General features: G+C 30.5%; 1 protein-coding gene across 2 annotated transcripts in view; it reads right to left on the bottom strand.

Moving 5' to 3' along the window:
- Polr2I (RNA polymerase II subunit RpII15) overlaps window positions 1–21,202 on the bottom strand; it is a 566,921-nt gene that overhangs the window by 431,973 nt on the left and 113,746 nt on the right. The window lies entirely within an intron of this gene.

Below are 21,202 nucleotides of genomic sequence, written 5' to 3'. Positions count from 1 at the left end.
TAAGAAACAGTCCCTACAAGTGCTGTTTGATGTAGAAAAATAACCACTGGGGCCCTTCTATCCAGTCAAAATCTGACATTATCTCAGATTTTAAACACTAAGAGCAGCCAAATTTATTTATTTAAAAAAAAATTCAAATTACTCTATTGCGTCATTTCCTTGTGATATAAACTTTGCTTTTAGCTTGGAGTTTTCACATTTAATAAAGTTTTCAGAACTAATTATCGGGTACATTGAGTTTTGCCTTGGTAATAGCACCGTGCATCTGCATAGAATTGTCATATAATTTCATCATTGTTGATGAGGCTATAACAACAAGATATATAATAATGAAAAACCTTTTTTCTTTATTTTTTAATATTAAGGAAAATAGTCAACCAAGCCATGTCTCAACAAATAAAAAAGCTTAAACATTACTGTCTATCAAAAATATTAGGAACCACTTCTTGTGATTCCGAAGTTGCAGGTCGCTACCCCAATTAGGGTCGCCTAATGCCTTCTAAAAAGTTATTGTATGATACCGAATGGCCTTCTTTTGTATTCTCGTGTGTTTATTAATATTGTCTCATCATAATAGTCAACTCAACTAAAAATTATTTTTTTAAATTTCAAATTGTCCCTGATGAATCGAGAGACAAGTAGTAAGGGGGAAAAAATATAGTCAGGAATTTTTAAAGTATAGAGTGACTTTCAGAGTTGAAGCAGGAACTAAAAATCCATAATGTGTCATTTGCAACAAAATTATATTCGCTGAATCGAGGGAGCCGAACAAAACGAAACTCTATTTGTACGTTAAATGTCCTAACTTTGCGGGCAAGGTTGTCCAGTATTTTAAGAACAAAACTAATGGTGGGGAAATAAAAGCAGGCTTGATTTTGATGGCAAGTACCAACAGACAAATATGGCAGCCATTAAAGCTTCATATTTGGTGGCTCTCAGAATCCCCAAAACCGAGAATCTTCACACCATTACCACCAAAGAGTTGGTAATACAAGCAACGAATGACATTACTCGATTTATGCTTGGACCTGAATATGTTAATATATTGAATACAATATCCTTGTCTAACAACACTGCAAGTAGAAGAATAGACTGATATGTCTGCTGATATTATGAAGCCAGTAATCCAGGAAATGAAATCAGTAAACTATTGATGTCAAAATCCGACCAACAAATAATGGACTTTATCCTTACTGTCTATCAAAATCCATCTAGTGCCTAGTAATATTATATATCTGCCTCTTAAATGTACTAAAATATGTTATTAAATCGTTATACAGCTCTATTTCTATATAGTAGACAATCAATTAACTATTACAATTAAAAGAATAATAAATTTTTTCATGATTATTATATTTTTTCGTCCTTAATTGATCAAAATACAAAACATTTTAGTACATTTTACTTTATTTAAATTCAAATATCACTGTTTACTATTGGCATATTCAATGTAGATTTAGGTGGGCTTTTTAAAAAAAATTCATTAATCCTTTCAGTCTAACATTGAATTGAAAAGAAAATCAATGATTATTATAGTCAATTCTTGATCTCTTTGATCATATTAGAATTAATCCGCATTATTTTCTTAAATAACTCCAATAGATCCGCCAAAATTTGATGGGACACTGGTGTTTCTCTAGGTGTGAACGGTAATTCTTTATTATGTATAAAAAAATACCCTATGGAGTTGAATTCATAACATTTTTTAATAATTTTAATATACTTTTTATTTGTAGTTCAATTAATTAATAATTCTACCATAAAAAATATATAAAAATTATTTTAATAACTCCATTATATGTGAAACATAACGAAGCCATTTATATCTCTTACCAAGCATAAAGCAAAATTACAAGCCATATAAATGACCAAAGTTTGAATTTCTAAATTTTTGCATGCTAGTAGCACATCTTTTTCTTTTTTGTTCCAACTCCAGTAAGTGTCCACATATGACTGTTCATTATAACTCATACATTTTTTTCGTTGGCCCAGACAATTGGATTGCTCTCATAGGCCTTTTATACTCTTAAATCAGACTAATGTCAATTACAACTTTGAAGTCAAGAAGCGATAATTTATTTGGATGTTTAATGTTATAAACGATATAGCGATTTACTAATGCAATATTTAGAAGCTCAACGAAGATTCTTTCCTAAAATTATTTTGATTACTTGCAATCTTAGTGGTATAAAGCAGTTCTTTGATCCATGAGATCGACTCCCCCATGCCTTTGTTTTTGAGGCTCACAAATGTAGGACAAAAATTTTGTGAACCTTTTCTTCAGGTAGACAATCAGTGCTTTTCATTTTTATTCCTTATCACTCTTATCATTTTTGAGATTATCGTCAAAGTGAAAATTTTTAAGTATCATAATAACGACGTTTGATGGAGTTAAATCCAGATTTTTTAGAAACTTGTTCATTCTAGTTATTTAAAATGTCAAACTTTAAGCCCCCAAGATGGCGCCTTCTTTAACTATAATAACATTTATAACGTCAGTGAAAACGGCCTCTATGTTTTGTACAAGTTGGAATTTTGTACAAGCTCTAACTTTTATAAACAAATTGTACGAATTACAACCTAAAAAGGATGTGAATAATTAAGAGTAAATTTGTGCATTTATTTTATGAAGCACAGTATAAAGTTCAAATGCCTGGATTTAAATCCATTAATTGTAAAAATATTTTATACAAGTAATTTCAATACATCAAAATGAAATGATAATGTCAATTAATGGCCATTAGTTAAAATGACAAATGTTATACAACATTGATTCCACATAGCCCTAGACAAAATAATCCATCAGATTAAGATCCGTACTGCTTGGGGCCTTATTTCCTGCCCAAATAATTCATAGCAGTGCTCTACTGATGAAAGATCTGATCGTTGTCACGGCACAACGCTGTTCCTCCTCTGTAAATTCAATTTTCTTTATATTGCCATGACGGGCAAAACTTCACTAACTTTGGTTCTTACAACAAAGTTTCTGCCGGTTTAAAAAAGAAAGACGCCATCAAAAGCTGGATCATAACAAATTTGACGATTTGATCTTAACATATGTATATACAAAATGAACTCCTTAATAAATGACTCCCTAAATGGATGAAATTAGACTCCTGACTTCACTTTACTTTTTGCCCAGAAAGCAAATGCAACAAATAACAGCAATAAAAATCCGTCATCTACAATGGGGGAGAAAAAAAACTCAGTTCCATTTCCGTTTATGAATGATGTCCAGGCTTTCGGAAATGAATTGATTGTTTGATTATGTATTGTATTTGTATGTATCAAAAGATTCATACAAACAATATGTATTTTAAAGAGTCAAAACTTTAAATTTGCTATTGACGTCATAAGTACGTCAAGCGTTAACAATGGGACAATCCCTTTCATATTTCTCCTCTCTTCTCTTCTCTTTGATTCTCTCTTCATAATTTGTAAGGGGAACCTTTATTGTATTACGCACAATCTCCTCCAAAAAAGTATCCTCATCAAAATAAGATTCTTTATTTTAATATTTTTAAGGAAATGAAAAATCGAACTTTGAAAGGTAAAATATATTTGTTTTGTTCAACATCAATACAATCTTGAACAATGAATAAAAATAATCCTAATTCCTTTTTTTTATTTACTATACATCCCAATATTTTATAGATTTATTTGAGGTAATGACCGGCTTTGTATTCAAATTTATGGGATCTGATAAGATAGTTTATAATTTTAGCTATAGTTTATAAGCTTCATCTGATTTAATTGACTTATATTGGCCCAAATATGGACCTTTTCAAATTCAATAGGTGGATCAATTTGGAAAAAATAAAATTGAATTTAGAGCCCGTTCAAAGGGTTAATACTTTTTTTGTTGACGTCCAAATATGTAGATATACAAACAAGCAAGTAAAACTTTTCTTTGACTGTTTTATTAATTTGTAAAATGGAGTCGAACCAATTAAGTATGAGTAAATATTATATAATGAAAATAATTTATTTGTGTCTGATGTATGTGCCGCTCAGAAAAATAATGATAAAAACATATTTATTTCAAAATTGGAGACAAATGTAGACTGTAGACACGAAGATAAAAGTTGTTCGGAATTTTGATTTACATACGTTTGGCTATTGTTAATTATGATCAAACCAGACTCCTGGCCTCTACAGCACAAGTATGATTTCCCCTCAGAAGTTTTTCGTATATAAAACAAGATTGATTCCCCGTGTCTCAAAGTTTTTTTTAATGTATGGGTTGTAGTTTCGAAAATGCACCAAAAAAATCCAAAAAAGGAATTGAAATAGGCAGAATGTACATAACATACGGATAATAATATGGAAATAATGTCTATGAGTACAGCACAAGAAAGAGTGGATTAGCAAGTTAATCTTTGTATATATCTTCATTATGGTTGAAGAAGCAACATGGCAAGCTAACAATGACAATAAATAAGTCACAAGGTTGACATTTGAAAAAAATGCTTGATATTTACCGAAATCAGTATTTTCAAATGGTCAAGTATGTAGAATTTTCAAATGGACAGAAAACAACAAAAAAAGTTGTCTACAAGGATGTTTCACAATACATATTTACTTATTATACTTTATAGTAAATTGTTTTGGCTAAGAATTTTCGCATAAATAAGCTAAATATAAATACAATCTTTTGAATTGGCTATCAATAGGATGATGCTTTTGTGTTAGTAGTACTATAGTATTAAAATAAATCAATTTTACTAGGAATTGTCCTTGAAGTAGATTTCCTTCTCTAGGAACAACTGCGTATCGAACTTGAGTTAAAAAAAAAATCCTAAAGAGTTTATGGACCATTGAGCTATGTCGTTCCTTTTTTTTCAAGTTTCTGGGATTAATTAAGATACCAAAGTGTTTTAACTATAATATAAAATCTATATTTGATTTCAAAGAGTTACCCTATTAAATAAATTCAATCAATTTATCATTATTTTATTGATCAATTTTAACTATTTTAATTCGTGGTGCCTCTAAAGAGTTTGTAAGAATAATTTGTAAATAAAAATTATCGATAGTTCACGAAAGATTTTAACAGTGATTCTAACTCTAATTTCCTAAAGAGAAAAATCACTCTAACTTGCGTTTGTATTGACGGACCATATCCCTAATATAGTATATGTTTTTTAGGGGAAATAAGTTACGATACCTATGAGTTTTATACTTGATTTTAGAGACTTATACCATTGACTACGATTTGCCATTTCAAATGAAATCTACCAATTTCTCATTATTTTCAGGTGACAATCAATTTTGTCTACTTTAAGAAAAATCTGCAATGAATCTAAAGGGTATATTAGAATAATTTGCTATATAAATTGACGATAATTCGTCGAAAAATACAAATGTATTCCCTACACAATTTTTAGGAAAATCATTCCAGCTTGCTTTTGTGTTCACTAGATAGCAGTGGCGTCGGCAAGGGTCAAGCAAGATGGATGATCTCCCCCAAATGAAGAATTGTTTGGTTTTTACAATATATTTTTTTCGTCGTTGGATCAAATTATGAAGAAGAGTAAAAAATTAAACTTTTTGTGAATAGCTATGGATTTTTCAAAAAATATAATATATTTGATTATTTCCCCAAAACAAATTAATTTCCGTTAATATTGTTTTGAAAAAGATTTCCAAAAATTTAGTTTTCCAAATTTTTCCTAATAATTTAATATTGGAAATTTAATTTTTTATGAATAACAATAGATTTTTGAATTTTTTATGAATAACAATAGATTTTTGAATTTTTTTGTGAATAGCCATGGATTTTTGAATTTGTTTGTGAATAGCCATGGATTTTTGAAATTTTTTGGTAATAACCATGGATTTTTGAATTTTTTTTCAAAAGCCCCCATAGAAACAAATGACGCCTTCGGACATATATGCATACATATGCGCAAGATATACATGCCTCTATTTGGCCTCTTCTCTTGGGAAAATGCAGACATTTAGGCAGCTTATTATTTTCTATTAGATGGTTGGTTCAAACCTACGCCAGTTGAAAAAAAAATGGAATCAATTGACGAATTCATTGTCTCAAATATTTGGAAAAGGCAAATTGCTAGAACTTTGGGACTCAGTGGACGTGAATTTTTGATTATTTGTCAAACATAAAATCTATTCCTTTCTCATTTTTTAATTGTGATGATCAATTTTGGCTACTTTTAGTTCAATTTGGCTACATCCAAAGGGTTCATTAGAATAGTCCTTGTTAATATAAATTGTCAATAATTTGTCGAAGAATGTAAATACAATTCACACTCGATTTGATAAAAAAGCATTTATCTTGGCAAATATGTAGTTATACACCCAAACAAGTAAAACTAAGTAAAGAAAAACAAAGCCTGAGAAAAGTCCAGAACTTCCCTCTTTCGACCTAATTGGTGTTGAACTTCTTATTTTTCTACATAAGAGTTTATATTGTTGTTTTCTTTGCTAGTTTTACCTTGCTATATATTTCTCATTTTAACAACGACAAACATATAAAAATAACTCTTATAATAAAAACAAGACCAGGTGCTTCTAAACAAATTAAAATATCATGTACGTAACATTGGTGTTGGTTTTCGGTCTGAAAATCCTATACCGGTCTGAGACTGTTTTGATTTTTATTGGACTTATGTTTGGTCTGAACCCGTATTAACAAGAAATTCAGTATTGATATCGAAAAAATAAAATGAGTTATAGATTGGGACCAATAAAATTAGTCTAGGTCGATCCCAATGAAAAATTGGACTTAGATTGATATGGTTTAAATTGAAAATTGGCATGTCATCAGAACTAAAAATCCAGTGGCCGGCAGAGGCGAAGTCTGTCCTCCCATTTTTGTCAATAGAAAGGAGTGGCTCAATACAGATGCTTACTTCGAACTTCCGGACAAGAAAGTGCTACTTGAGGGCAGTGAAATTTTCGGGGACAACTTTGTTCTCACTCATGAGGGAGCTCAGTGTCATCATGCCGCTAAGACCCAGGCCTTCCTAAGAGACAATTTTACGGCTTTTAGGACCTCAACATGTGACCACTGTATCTCCAAACTCAAACTCCTTGGACTACTCTATCTTGGCGGGTGTGGAGGAGAGGGTGTTTACTACTCCTCACAGGAGTGTCCAGTCTCTCAAGAAGGAGTAGGCCATAGTATATAGTACAACTCTGAGAGAAATTTAGGTCTTGTATTCAGGCGATTATTAAAGCTGAGGGCTTAGATATTGAATAAAAGTTATCCCAAGCACTATTTTTAAATGATTTTGGAAAATAACTTTCCTCACAAAAACCACCCTCGTACAAATGTTACTCTTGAAAAATTAAAAATAATAAAATGTTTACCATACTATATATTTTTAAATCTTTGTCACCCAAAAGATTAATAAGAACAATTGGATTCATGGAATAATACCCACTCAATTTTGAAAAAAGTAGTTCTAACATGTTTTTGTGTTGAGAGACAACATATGTACATTTCGTGATTATTATTATTACTTTTGCAGTTAAAAAATAGTGTACATAATCAAAAAAGAAATATTTGTCTGTCATCAACTTTAAAACTTAATGCATTTGATAAAAAAAATAAAGATTCGATTTCAATTAACTGATTTAAAAAGAAGAGCCGTTTCTAAATGATGTGGCTATAAGTATATTTTGTCCTACAAAAAAAATTTATTTGAGACATTTATGATTTTGAGTAGATCGAACTCATTCGGTCCCTTAAAGAAGTTCAGTTTGTACGAGTCTCATTTAATATCTGGTATAGGTTGTATAATTCCATAAATGATTTTTTAAAGGGTCACGTGTGTTTCTAATGGATGAACATTGACCTAAAGTAACGTGATGTAAAGGTAAATGCAGTGCATCAATCATATTTTTGCAACTCCTAAAATCAGAATAAGGGAGAAAATCGGTCCAGAGATTGAAATCGAAAAAATCTTCCCAATACTCAAAAGTAATCCCGATTTTGAGGCTCCCCATTTTTGATTAATTTTACAGTTACTCAGAGACAACTGGTTCGTGACTATTTTCCCTGGGGATTGTTAGTGATTTGTTTATACCAATTTGGACATATATTTTGGCCCAGAGCTCAAAATCAGACCGTACATTGGGATTTAATTGTTTTCAAATCCTGGAATGATTTTTTCCTTCTTAATAAATAAATCAATTTTTTTGACTTGTGAACCTTTTTTCTGTTCATTTGTTCCTTTTCTGAAAAGTGTCAATCCGTCGTTCATTCCTTCAGTTTTGAGCTCTGAAAAAAAAAAAAAAATGGAAGAATGAAGTTTTGTGGGAACGATAAAAACGTATGTTCCCACGACAGTGGAACAAATCCCGTAAAGCTAGAACTTGTCAATATATGTGTACCAGAGCATGGGTACCCTGCATTGGTTGGAGTTATTAAGCGTTGATGAACTTTGGTTTAAAAATGTAGATATTTATTCCTTTTTTTTTACTAATTATACAGATTTGTTACCAACCCTCAATTAAAATCACATTCATAACGTTTTAAATTTGATATATGTGGCTTGTGAAAATAAAAGGGAAGCTAGAAGGAATTTTTCCTAAATTGAGTGTAGATTAAATTTATATACAATCAAAAATTATCGTCAATGCCTATCAACAAATTTTCTTATCAAATATTTTGGTGTGTTGCAAATTGCACTTGAAGTAGCCTTAATTGGTTGTCATTATAGAGGAATGCATGCAAAATTCATAGATTTTATTTACAAGATCATATATGCGCAATATAAGTATTTGAAATCAAATAAAGGCTCACAGTAATTGATATTTGTACACACAAATTTATTTTTTCAATGTATAATTTATTTTATTTTAGGGACCTTCAAGGTATAAAATGTTTCCAAGATTTATACGCAATTAATTTTTGCCCTACGTTTGGAAACCAAAAACATCGGTTCAAATCTGTCTTTAAAACGCACTTTATACCTAACCAGAAAAAAATGGTACGGAACGGAGCCTTAACACTAATGTAAAAGTGTTTTTTTGTCGGTCCTTACTTAGGAATGACTACTGCTGTCCCATCAGTTCAGTCTCTATCTGTTCTAGATCAGTGCTGCATATTAGTCTTAAAACTTATATAGTTCCATCCTTGATGACACAATTGAACTTTATTTATGAAGTCTTAATTAGATCTTCTACTGACAGTCGTCCATTTCTGCAACGAATGACCTTTTATTTTTAGACAAGAAATCCTAAAAAAAAAATCCCATTATAAAGTAAAGTAGATAAAAATGTTTCTTAAAGCCCTTGTCCCCGAAACCAGTCCTAAAACTGGACTGGACCGAAAAAATAAGGACCGGTGCAGCACTATGGAGAAGTGTAAATGGTATGTACATATAAATTGAAAGGTGGGACCATGAAAAATACACGTAATATACTTAAAAAAATTCGTACATGCAAAGAAAATATTGTTAAAGTAGAAGGGTGTAAAATGGATGGTTCTTTCTTTGTCCTTAATTATAATTATTCCCCACACTTAATACTATGTACACTTTTTATAAATAACAACTCTCATACAATATTTATTTATGTACCCCGGGTTTGTTGGTAGTTGTTTAAGTCTTTGAATTTTTGTATGAAAAAGAAGCATATGCAAAAAAAAATTGTTGTTACAGGAAATTCAATTTTTATAATATTATTAATGGGAATATACTTTAGGTTCAATTTTTTCAAGACTTTTCCTTTAGCCTCAGTAGAAGCCTCCACTTGATGGTGGAAGGACTAAAAAGACACGTTTGAGTGATTTGTAGACTTATTTTTCAAATTCGTACAAAAAAATTATATAGTTAAAAATCTTTATTTGATTTATAAAGTTTATATTGCCCTGATGTGGCCCCTTGCATATAAAATCTATTAATTTCGGATACTTTTTTTATGAAGATGGTTCTTAGTTAATTGAAATTGAATTTGCGACCCACTTGGAGAAGGAATGCCCATTAATTCATGCTTTGTTTGGGGCATGAGTACTGATGAGAATAGGGGGCATTTTTTTACTCGCCTGTAAGGGGTTTTTGAGTTGTCCCAAGCATTTTCTTTTCTTAAGCTGTTGTCATTAAATCATATATATATACTAAACTATATTGAACATATGTGTGTACTCATAAAAGACAAGCAGTAAGCCTGAGGATTTGTTGCAGAGTTGTAATTGTAAGTTCTTGTTGGACTCAGAGAAGAATTGAGGATCACATATGAGTCATTCTTGCCAATTTCCCTATTTCTTTCATTCTCCCCCTCATCCAAGATGCTGTTTGATGACAGCTAAGCTACTTCCCTCCAAAACATTCTTTAAATATTAAGCGTTACCATTTTGATATTCGATGACGTTATTTTTTAACATGCCCAAAGTACACAGGATTTTCATCTCAAGTAATAGTTGTAACATGGACATCCAAGTAAAAAAACACTCATATTACCCTGAAAACTCGTAAAACTACTCGGAAGTGGGCAAAATTATATAAAAAAGTATTCAAATCTTTACCCAGATATTAGTAGGTGACAATTTAGATATAAAAAAGGAAAAACGGTGTGTGCGTGTGCTCTTTTTTCTTAATTAGATAATCTTGGACAAATTGGTAATCCTAAGAATGAATTTTATTTTGCTCAGTAATACCTTGCTTTTATTTTTAGCTTGTATATTTATTTGTTAATTACTATAACTTAATCTGTACCATCGTGCAGATATATTTATGTTTTTTTTTTAAAAAATTTCATACCCTATTGGATTAACAAGGGGAATTCTGCAAAACGAAAAATGAATTGGATACAGTCAAAGGGAAAATGATTCAAATTATGTAATCATTGGTATGTCAAAGGTAATATTTTGCGTCAGAAAAGTGCTCAAGGAGCCAAGAATACATCCTTACGCTAACAGATGCGTCTTGCATCTTTAATTATAGTATCGCTATCAAGTCCCTGCGGGAATCACTGTTGAGAACCACTGCTCTAGATAGTTATAGAGTACTGAAAGTATTTGTATTCATAAAGGTCATGGCGCACGTTTAATATTCTAGTTTTGTATGTATATCCTAAAAACTTTATTCAAAACACTGAAGTTTTTGCATGTCTATAACCAAAAAGTTATTACATAAATTAATGATAAACTTAATTATTTAAAATACTATGGATCATTTCTTTACTTGATACAGTATTTGTTTTCGACTCTCATTTAATTGCTAAGAAATATACTCAAGCAAACGTCTAATTATAATTATTAATGCAGCAATAGTATTTATTTTCATAATATACATGTAAGTGAGTTTATATGTTTTTATATAGGTGACATCTGAACATAAACATAATCTTGAACGAAAATCAAGACAAGACAAAAAAATATGAAAAGAGTGTGGTCTAAAAAGTTTCCAACTTAACAAAGCTATAAAACATTTTCCATCATAGTCTTCCCAACGATGTTTCCACCTTTGTAACCCGTCCAAATAGTACTCAGCGTTCTTCTCAACAACATAAATGTCCAGAAGAAACTTTTTTTTTTTTTTTTTTGATCAAACATTTCGAGATGGATTGACTTAGACATGCCTAATTTTAACAGAGCAAATATTTTTGTCTGATGCCAGGCTTGAGTACTTAAAATTAGATTTATTTTTAGAAAAACTAACCTTTTAGAGACGTTTGCACAATTGCTATTTTTTTTATTACTAAACAAATTAATAATCCAATGCAACAAAATAAGATTTGTTGCTTTTTAAATTGTATATATAATTGATATATTGATATATATGTAAATGAAAGGCGTACAATCATTATAACACTTGTTTGATTTATAAAAATTAATTATATTATTACCTTTTGGAATAAGAAAGTTGTGTTGCAACTTGCAACACCCTGTATATACAGTAGAGTGATTAGTTTTTCAAAGGTTTTTTTTTCTTTTTTGCAAATATTGGTTACAGCTAGTTTGGAAAATTTGGCATGCAGTAAAAAAAAATAACTTATACAAGATTGATTTATGGAATAATGAAATTGTTATCCACACTTAATTTTCAGGAAAATCATTGTAGTTGACTATACTTTTGTGTTGGCTATATATATTTTGCGATGATTATTTCTGCAATTAAAAACTAAAGTAAATAATCAAAAAGGAAATATTTCTCTCCCATCAACTTAAAAACTTAAATAAATATACATTTTCTAAAAAAATAAGGAAATATGCTGTTATTTCTGAATTATATAGATTCTTCAAAGTAAGACACTAGTTTTGGGTTTTGGTCGAAAAATCCTAGATGGGTCTGAGACTCCTAAGATTTTAGTAGTATACCGAACTAATTCGGTATATTAAAGAAGTTTGGTTTGTAGGGGTTCAACAAAAACATTGAAATGGATTGGTTTTGATAAAATAACGTCTGGAATACATTAAGAAGAGATAGACTGTTGAATTGCAAACATGTAACATTTTTTGAAATTATATGTATTGTACATAGTGGGGGTCCAAAACTTGCAGTCGCTTGACTAAATTGCAATAAATATGAGTTTTATTGAATCAGAAAAAAAAACTCCAAACTAATTTGTGATGTGTTTAATTGCAATATTTTATTCCATATATCCTCCTTTACAAGGAATAAGAGCCTCAACAGGCCGGTCAAGAGATTGACATCTCTTGACGATTAAAGCAGTATCCTTTGCGTACTAGACTGTCATGATGGCTGCTCAGAGAAAATCCAAATTTAGATTAGATGTGCGTCAGACATTCCTTTATAAGACACTCTAAACTGCAAAGTCCATGAGGTTACAATTAGATCTGAAGGAAGGCCTCATGAAGTCATTTTTATATTTAGATACATTGGATAAAAGTATTTTTTTTTGCTTCAACTGTTGTTTGTTTGTTTCATGACGCCTCTTAATTAAAAATAACGAGAATAGTATCGTAATTTAATAGTACTGCAAGTTTTGGGTCCTCAGTCCCCATTCTGAATACATTGTATTTATACAACTCATAAATAGAATAGGGGAGACAATCATTTCATAGGTTGAGATATAAAAATAGTCTGTGTATATATTGAGACCAAAAAACATCGGTCGACGGTTAAATTTCGCTCTACGGTCTGAAATCGGGGCTTGAACCGAAATAACGATCAAAATTAGCATTGAAAGTCTCAAAACTACGTTTTCAACACCCGGTAAATACTAATATGTCATTGGTGGTTGCTTCTGCAATCAAAACGGGTTCTTTTCTCCTTTGATGACAGGTACCCACACCTTCCCCCTCTCTTATTTTCTGTATGACAAATGGTTAAAGTAACTACGTAAATGTCAACTCATTTTTCTTTTTAATTAAACATAGTTATTTTTTTTTGTAGGCAATGAAAGTTAAGCATAAAATAAGAATTATAAAAAAAGGCTTTATTCCTTACCAATTTTAAAATAACTTCACATTATGCATTCCGACCTCATAAATAACTCTTATTATTATTAATTACTTTGAACCTATTTTTCGATTGTAATATATTAATATATATTCATATCTATATTTCTACCTGGTATGGAGATGGGTAAAATGTAGAGAAAAAATACTGTTTTAAGATTAGAAAAGGAAACACGTTGGGTGTCAAGATTTTTTCTTCTTTTTTTTGTTCATTCGTAAATAGATTTTTGTGGTGTTAACTGTTAACATCTTTATGACTGTATGATATTTTTTGGCATGAATGTTTTTGTTGGGAAAGTGAATAGTGCTTTTATTTTTCCAAAACTGTCATCATTATTCTTTTATTCTTGAAGAGATAAAATCTAAGTATAAAGGCTGAGGGATATTAATATTGATGATTTGTATCATTGTAAGTCCCTTTTGGACTCTGAGTAGAATTGAGGATCAACATCATTGTAATTTCTGCCTATATTCTTGCTTAATACGGAGTAGGAGCTTGGACTAATTTCCTTCATCTCACATCTGTTTGTAGCTAATTTATTGAAATGTCAAAACAAAATTATTTTTCTCCTTCTAAACATTCTTCAAATTATAGGGGTTACCAGTTTAATTTTTGCTTTTTTTTTTACATAATGAAAAGCTTAGAATTCACAACTTTATATTTGTAAAATAATCTAAAATCTGTTTATTTGTTTGCTGGTTTGCTTATCAGAAAAGAATTTAATTTAGCAACAAGATTATGTTAAAAAAAGAAAAATAGAGGAAGTACATATATAAAATAAAAAATGTGAAATGTAATGGGGCTTAGCAACGAGCATGTGTTGGTAAAGCACGACCACTGAGCGCTCTAGAGACTAAAGCACTCCCTTGTTCATTACATCTTATTAAAATTTTGATCTCATATTCTTATTTTTTTTTAACACGATAGTTTTTGGAGTTGACAAACTCAAGAGTATATTATCTTTTTGCTAAGTTTTTGACTGTTGAACTTATTATTGAATTCCTGTGGAGTGAACTTCCTTATCTATGACATACAACATATCATTGATTTAAATAACCAAATTAAATATTTGCGTGTGCTCATAAAAGACGGAGAGGTGCCTGATAAGTAAAATTTTATTTGAACATTCATGTGTGCTCATAAAAGACGTGGAGTAACCTTGAGATTTGTTGCAGAGTTATAATTGTAAGTCCTGGCTACACTCAGAGTAGAATTTGGGATCGACATCAGAGAAATTATTGCATATGTTCTTGTCACAGCTGCTTTCACAGCAGCCAAGCTGCTCTCCTCCCAAAATTTCTCGATATTGTAATGATTACTACGTATTAACATGAGCAATATGCTTCCAGTCAGTATCACTGCAGATAAGTATTGAGTATGATCATAAAGAACAGATATTATTAACAATGATGAATTTCTTGGGGAGTTATGCTCAATATTATAACAGAAAAATTGAATTTTAGGCGAGGCTGAATTACTCCGGGCAATGGCAGTTATTGCTCTTAGTAATATATATGTATATGTTTAATTATAATTTGACAATATTTTCCCTGTATTCACACTATTTTAAATGTTGAAAGCTCTCCCCTGTATATCAGTAATAAGTAGAGATGGTTATTTGTAAGAGTGCGATGAGAGGGCGTATGAGACATATGGTACTATTGAATTAAGACCCTTGTTAATATCAACTGCATTTTATAGGATTTTGATTGGAGAAAAAGAATTACTACTATAAAGAGGAGAAGCTTTTGCATTTAAAATAGTATTAGTTTATGGGAAATATTATAATGATATTTAAATTCATAGAAATATTTATTGTATTATCAATTTATGCTAAAGATAGGGCTCAAATGCTTACTTCAGTTGGAGAAGTGAGTACCCACACGACCTATTAAATAATAAATAAAAAAACAGAAAGAGCACACGCATTCAAACTTTTTTATGTGCACAGATTCCCTCTTTAGTAGTACAAATTTTCCTCTAAAATCCTTTAATAGGTAGATGTTATTAACAAAGATTTTAATTCAGTCTCCCACCCATCTTCTCCTTGGGCTCAAAGAACTGCCCATCCCTTCCCATAAAAAACATAAGGACCATGATTTGACTCAATGGCTTATTATCTTTTTTACAATCTGTTTCACTACATTAGCTGTAGTATACATAGAGTTATTAAAATAGGTCATAAAATGTGGATTTTAAATACAAGTATATCTGTTTCCACATTTAAAAACAAAAAATACATTCCTATAGTAAATTATGTATGTATAAAAAAGATTGAAAACTCATCCTTATCGAATAAATTTAACGAGTATTTGTCAGTAAAATATTAGTGTGAGGGGAACCTTTATGGTTCTGAGAATAATATTCTTATAAAAGCCAAAAATATATGAATGATGATGACAAAAATATCAACTGCCTCGTTACCTCCGCGTTTTCCTTCCTTCTCTACATAACATACATATTTTCAAGCATGACTTTGCAAGCTTATACGTATATAAATGAATTAAAATATGTTTTTCTACAGATACCTACATTCATATATGAATGTATTTAAGATAGGGTGGCCCTTATACCTTAATGTTTTACTTTGACTTGTATCCCCCTTCCATTTTCTTCCCTTCCAAATAAAACTTATCTCTCCAAAATATTTTTGACTTCAATACATGTAACCCTAGCTTTTTAATATTTTAAAAGTCTAAACGAGGTCTTTTCTGACTCTTATATAAAAACTTATCTAATCTATCTAGCAACTGTTGAGAGTTACTTCACCAAAGTTTCAACCATTTTGGACTTGCAATTATTTTTTTAACAGTTGTTTGAGTGAGTTGATGTGAGTGCTTTTGTGAAAATAGTCAATAATTCTGGTGAGTAACTGTCAACAGATGCTAAATAGATTGGGTAGCTGTTTTATCCATTTTTTTTTTTTTTTTTAATGACATCCAGATAATCGATTTTGTCCAATTGCCCGTCCCAAGGGTCTTGAATAACTGTCAATAGATGCTAGATGAAAGGTGACTACTACTACCTTCTTCACGTTGAGGTCGGAAACTCTCTCATATTGGAAAACTAGCTTGGAAAATTTCAAATTATTTTACTGTAACATAAAGTTACAGTACCAAATTTGTTTTTAAGAATAAAAATTTTGTGCGTATAAAGTCAGACTAGGTAAAACCGCTCATATCTTATTTTGAACTTTATATTGTTTGTCAATTGGTTCACCATAGGATGACCTAAGCTAGTTCCTTGAGTCACCCAGAAGCAGTGGCGCCGGAACCTTACGGGCAACTCACCCCCACTTTCTATAATTATTATAGTTGTCAGAATATTTTTTTTGTACTTTCTAAAAATGTTCAACGGCATAATTTGGATAATTTTTTTAAAAAACTTTTAGTCATTTTATATTTATAACTATGATGTATTCGCGTACTACTACATATGTTATTCCTCACTCAATCATTTTATTAAAAACATTTGCTTTCATAGGGTGTTCCATCGTTTTTTAGATTGTAAAAGGTGGCGGTAGAACTCAAGTGTATCTTAATCAACCAATTTCTCTATTTACTTAACTTTTAAGTAAGTTATGAACAAGAAAAAAGTATAATAATATGTAATAGCCTTTAAATTTATTAGCTTGAGCTGCTAATTGGCAGCTATATGTGCCTTTTAGTAGGAATGTTTTTATGATTTATTCACAAAACAGTACAATATTTGTTCCATTTTAATAAATGTGAACGAATTTGTTTTTTTATTTTTTTCCAGCTATATAACGAATGACGAATATAATTGCCCAAAACATACTTAAAAAATGTAAAAGTTGCTTGAACGTCATTTTTCTACTTATATTGTTAAAAAAAAGAATACAACCAGGCCCAGATTCAATTCTGTCCGTAACACTCCTTAGGATTTTCAGGGTCTAATAGACACTCGTTGATGTCGTAGAAATTGCAGGACTGTTTGCCAATTATTAAAAACTTTTACTAGTTAAGTAGTTTTTATAGTTTGAACAATATTAAATACTTTTACTAGTTGAGTAGTTTTTATAGTTTGAACAGCATTAAATACTTTTTAACATCAATTAGATTACGTATTTAATATTTATTGTACTACAACAGACCATTCCTTGGTTCACTCTTATATTATTATTGGTAGTGGATACATTTACATTTACTCACGGTTTCATTTAATTGTGTTTAAAAATAGAAACTCTAGCATATGTTGAGAAATTTACTACCTAGACAAAAGTTTGAATGTAACTACTTTGGTAATGTGAATGTATTATCACTATTAAAACCAATTCAGAGGATGAGAGAATACAAATGACCATCTTGATTTCTTAAAAGCAGAATACGAGCCACCCTAATCTAGGGTTATTAAACTTTTAAGTGGTTAAAATATTAATTGAATGACGTCCTATGTACAACACCTTATTCATTTTCTTCATTTTTGAATATACATATAACTAAAAGTTTAAAAAAAATTCTTTCATAACAAATAGTCATATTATTAATATAGTTCCATAGTAATCTAAATATTTCAAAACTTGTAACCATTTACAAAAAGGTAATGTCATAATTGCATAGAGGGAGAGAGGGGTCTTTTGACAATAAATCCCTTTTTTTCAAAAGAGTTTTGTCTTTTTTCCCCCAGAAATTACTTAATCTTTTTTTTTGGTTTCAGCAAGTATATTTATAGAACCATAATTGAGTTTTCTTTCTCTTTCAAGATTTGTAATAGTTGTGGTAACAACTATAAATTAGCTTTGATGAAATACTTCCAAGACCTTCAAGAACTTACTAGCAATCTTTAAGGGGGTGTGCTTCTTTCTTTTGTTCAATTCACATACAATTGTTGTCTTTAACTCTTCAAAATAGGCTGTGTAGTAGCTGTTAGACTTGATGTAACACTCCTTACAGATTCAAACTAAATTAAAAAAAAAAAAAATTGGTGCAAAAGTACTTCTCCTTGGGAAATTTGACGAAAAATGAATGAATCCCCTCATTAAATATTGTCAGAATCTGGCTTCCACACATATTCGATCGTGTAATGATAAACCTGATTGCATTATATACATAGTGTTCCCTCCAAAAAGAGATTTTTTGGCATGTTTGTTTTCCTCCAAAAATAACATCAAAGCATCACCAAAGCTGCTTTGTAATCTACCTAAAATCAAAATTTTCCCTATTTATTTCATTCTGGACTAGTAAAATGAGCAATTTTCTCGCAAAAAGAGACAAATAGAGATAATTATCCAAAAAAATGTCAAAATGAGCGATTTATCTAGAAAAAGTTCAAATGAACCATTTTTTGAAGGATTGAGTAATCACTCAGAAGTCCTAAATCTAGTGACAAACATCGTCTGTATTTTGACATCATAAAAATAAAGCAAAAATCAACATGCTAACTCTGACAATTTGAGGATTTTTTGAGGGAGAACAGCTCAGCTCTCAAGAATTTTCATTATAGCTGCAGCAATCAGCTATTATGTGGAAGGATGAGGAGGAGAATGAAATTAACAAGGACATTTGCAAGAACTACTCCGATGTCGATCTTAAATTCTACTCTGAGTCGGGGTTTGAATATTACTGAATGTAGTAGAAAATGATGTTCACCTTTAAGGAATTAAATAATAATAATGACAACAGCGTAGGAAAAGAAAATTGATTTATCAGATTATCAATTTAAAAAACGGTTAAGCTAAAAAATAAAAGAGATTTTCATCACAATATCTACCTATATGTAATTAAGGGAATTGACACAACGACACCCATATATCAAATTTTACGTGGATACTTTCGTTATTCTTCTAAAAGAGGAGGGGAAAAAATGTCCTGACTTGGAATTTTACATATGCTCGTCCTTATGTAAATTGTGGAGTACATTACCATTTTAAGAAAAAATTGTGTGGGTAATTTCATCGTAAATCAACATCATTGTAAATAATATGAATGTTAGAAATTTCACTGCAAGACAATATTATTGTGTGCAATTATATTATATTCGGGCTATCAAACTATTGAATGATAAAAAAAAATCAACAGCGTCTCTGAGCATCCTTTTCCCACTGATGAAAATAGTTTGTATTATGGGAATGTTAAAAAAAAACAACCAAAACCAAGAAGTTAACCCTCACTAATTTAAAAATTTTTTTTTTTTTTTTTTTTTTTTTTGAGGCATAGTAGCTTTAATAAGCTTTGACACAAGGGAGGAGGGAAATAAATAAATGAGTATATATTGCTAGAATGACTCTGCTCTCGATCGTCAATTCTACCAGTAGTCTAATAACCTACGATCATGGTAACACTCCGTCTTTTATGAGCACACACGAATGTTTAATATCGTTTTAAATATAATTGAATTTATTCAGGAAAAGATGTTCACTACTCAAGGAATTATATAATTATGACAATTCATTCTTAAGATTACCAATTACAAAAAAATGGCCACCTACAAAATTCAATTTACATCACAACCTTTATCCCTTCGATTCTCTAAAAACCTTCATTGGTTATATTGAACACGGTCTTTGTTCAAAATACACCACTTTTGTTCTTCGTATACTATAAATTTCTAGGTCAACAATGCATAAGCCTGTCAATGTTCTATGTAACGCGTTTGCTCCAATTAATATAAACGTTTTATATCATTCATATGTATGATAAATTGCCATAAAAAGTTGTTGTTTTTATAATATGTCCTAGAACTTTTTCTGTTCTTTTTCGATAATGCAAGCCCTTACACCATTTGATGCATCAGTTTTACTCATATACCTTTTGTTTTATTGATATTTTTATACATAACTTGTAAAAGGAGTCTTTTTTCATTGTAAAGACTGTTTCTATAATTCTTGGGTTATCTTTCTCAATACTCAATCTGCCTGGCAAAAATAAAAACAAATAGTGGACGCTATCACCTTCCTTGTTCATTATAGCCATTAATCTGTAATATAAAAAATTAATTTTTTTATATTAATATAATGAATATGAAAAAGTGATCTCTAATCCATTAATCAAAGGTCTTAAAATAGGAAGGAAGTCATTGAGGATAATACACTTCGCTGACGACGTCTTTTTATTTATTGTTTGATCACTGGACGAAGTAAAAACTACTTTACTAGAACTGGAAAACCAAAGTACTTACATCTATGGGAAATGAACTTATCGAGCAGTTTCCTTTCTATTCATACGTTGAGTCTGCATCATTGTTGGGTAATATAGTTTCCTACTTTAGTGAGGAAGAAACAACACACAAAAATGGGGATAAAATGTTAAGCATAATTACCAAAGCAGTCAAGGGGTTTTAGGATAGACAAACTTGTTAAAATATACATATGAAACCAAAAAATTCTGGCAATTTTTTTGCATCCCCTTTCACAGAAAGTATTTGCAATAAAATCCCGGCAAAGAGAAAGCAGTCTCCTTGGGGAGGACAAACAAAACATATTTCCGAATCAAAAATTATTGCTTCAACCTCAAAGGGGGTTTAGAATCCGTACAAGAGGAGATTTTTGGGGGATATTAATTAATTCAAAGTACAAAGAAACCATTTTATGTTAAGCAGTAAGATTTTTTTCAGGGTATGTAGTGAAGGACAGTCAGCAAAAGCATGAATAACTCTATTAAACAATTTTCCACAGTCCTTGCAAGGAGCATTGAAGAATATAAATCCTGACGATATTTGAAGTTGCGAAGTTAATCGCTTTCCAACTTTTACTTCAAAAATTGAACACATGATTCTCTTTTTCCACGACATGCGCAGGCCCAATATTTGTCAAAACTCGTCGCAAATTTTGTCAGCTTCCTCCTTGTAAT

This window comes from Lepeophtheirus salmonis, chromosome 9, assembly GCF_016086655.4.
Source record: "Lepeophtheirus salmonis chromosome 9, UVic_Lsal_1.4, whole genome shotgun sequence".
Lineage (NCBI taxonomy): Eukaryota > Metazoa > Arthropoda > Copepoda > Siphonostomatoida > Caligidae > Lepeophtheirus > Lepeophtheirus salmonis.
Note: the sequence above shows the minus strand (reverse complement) of the source record. Positions and strands in the feature narration are given on the sequence as shown.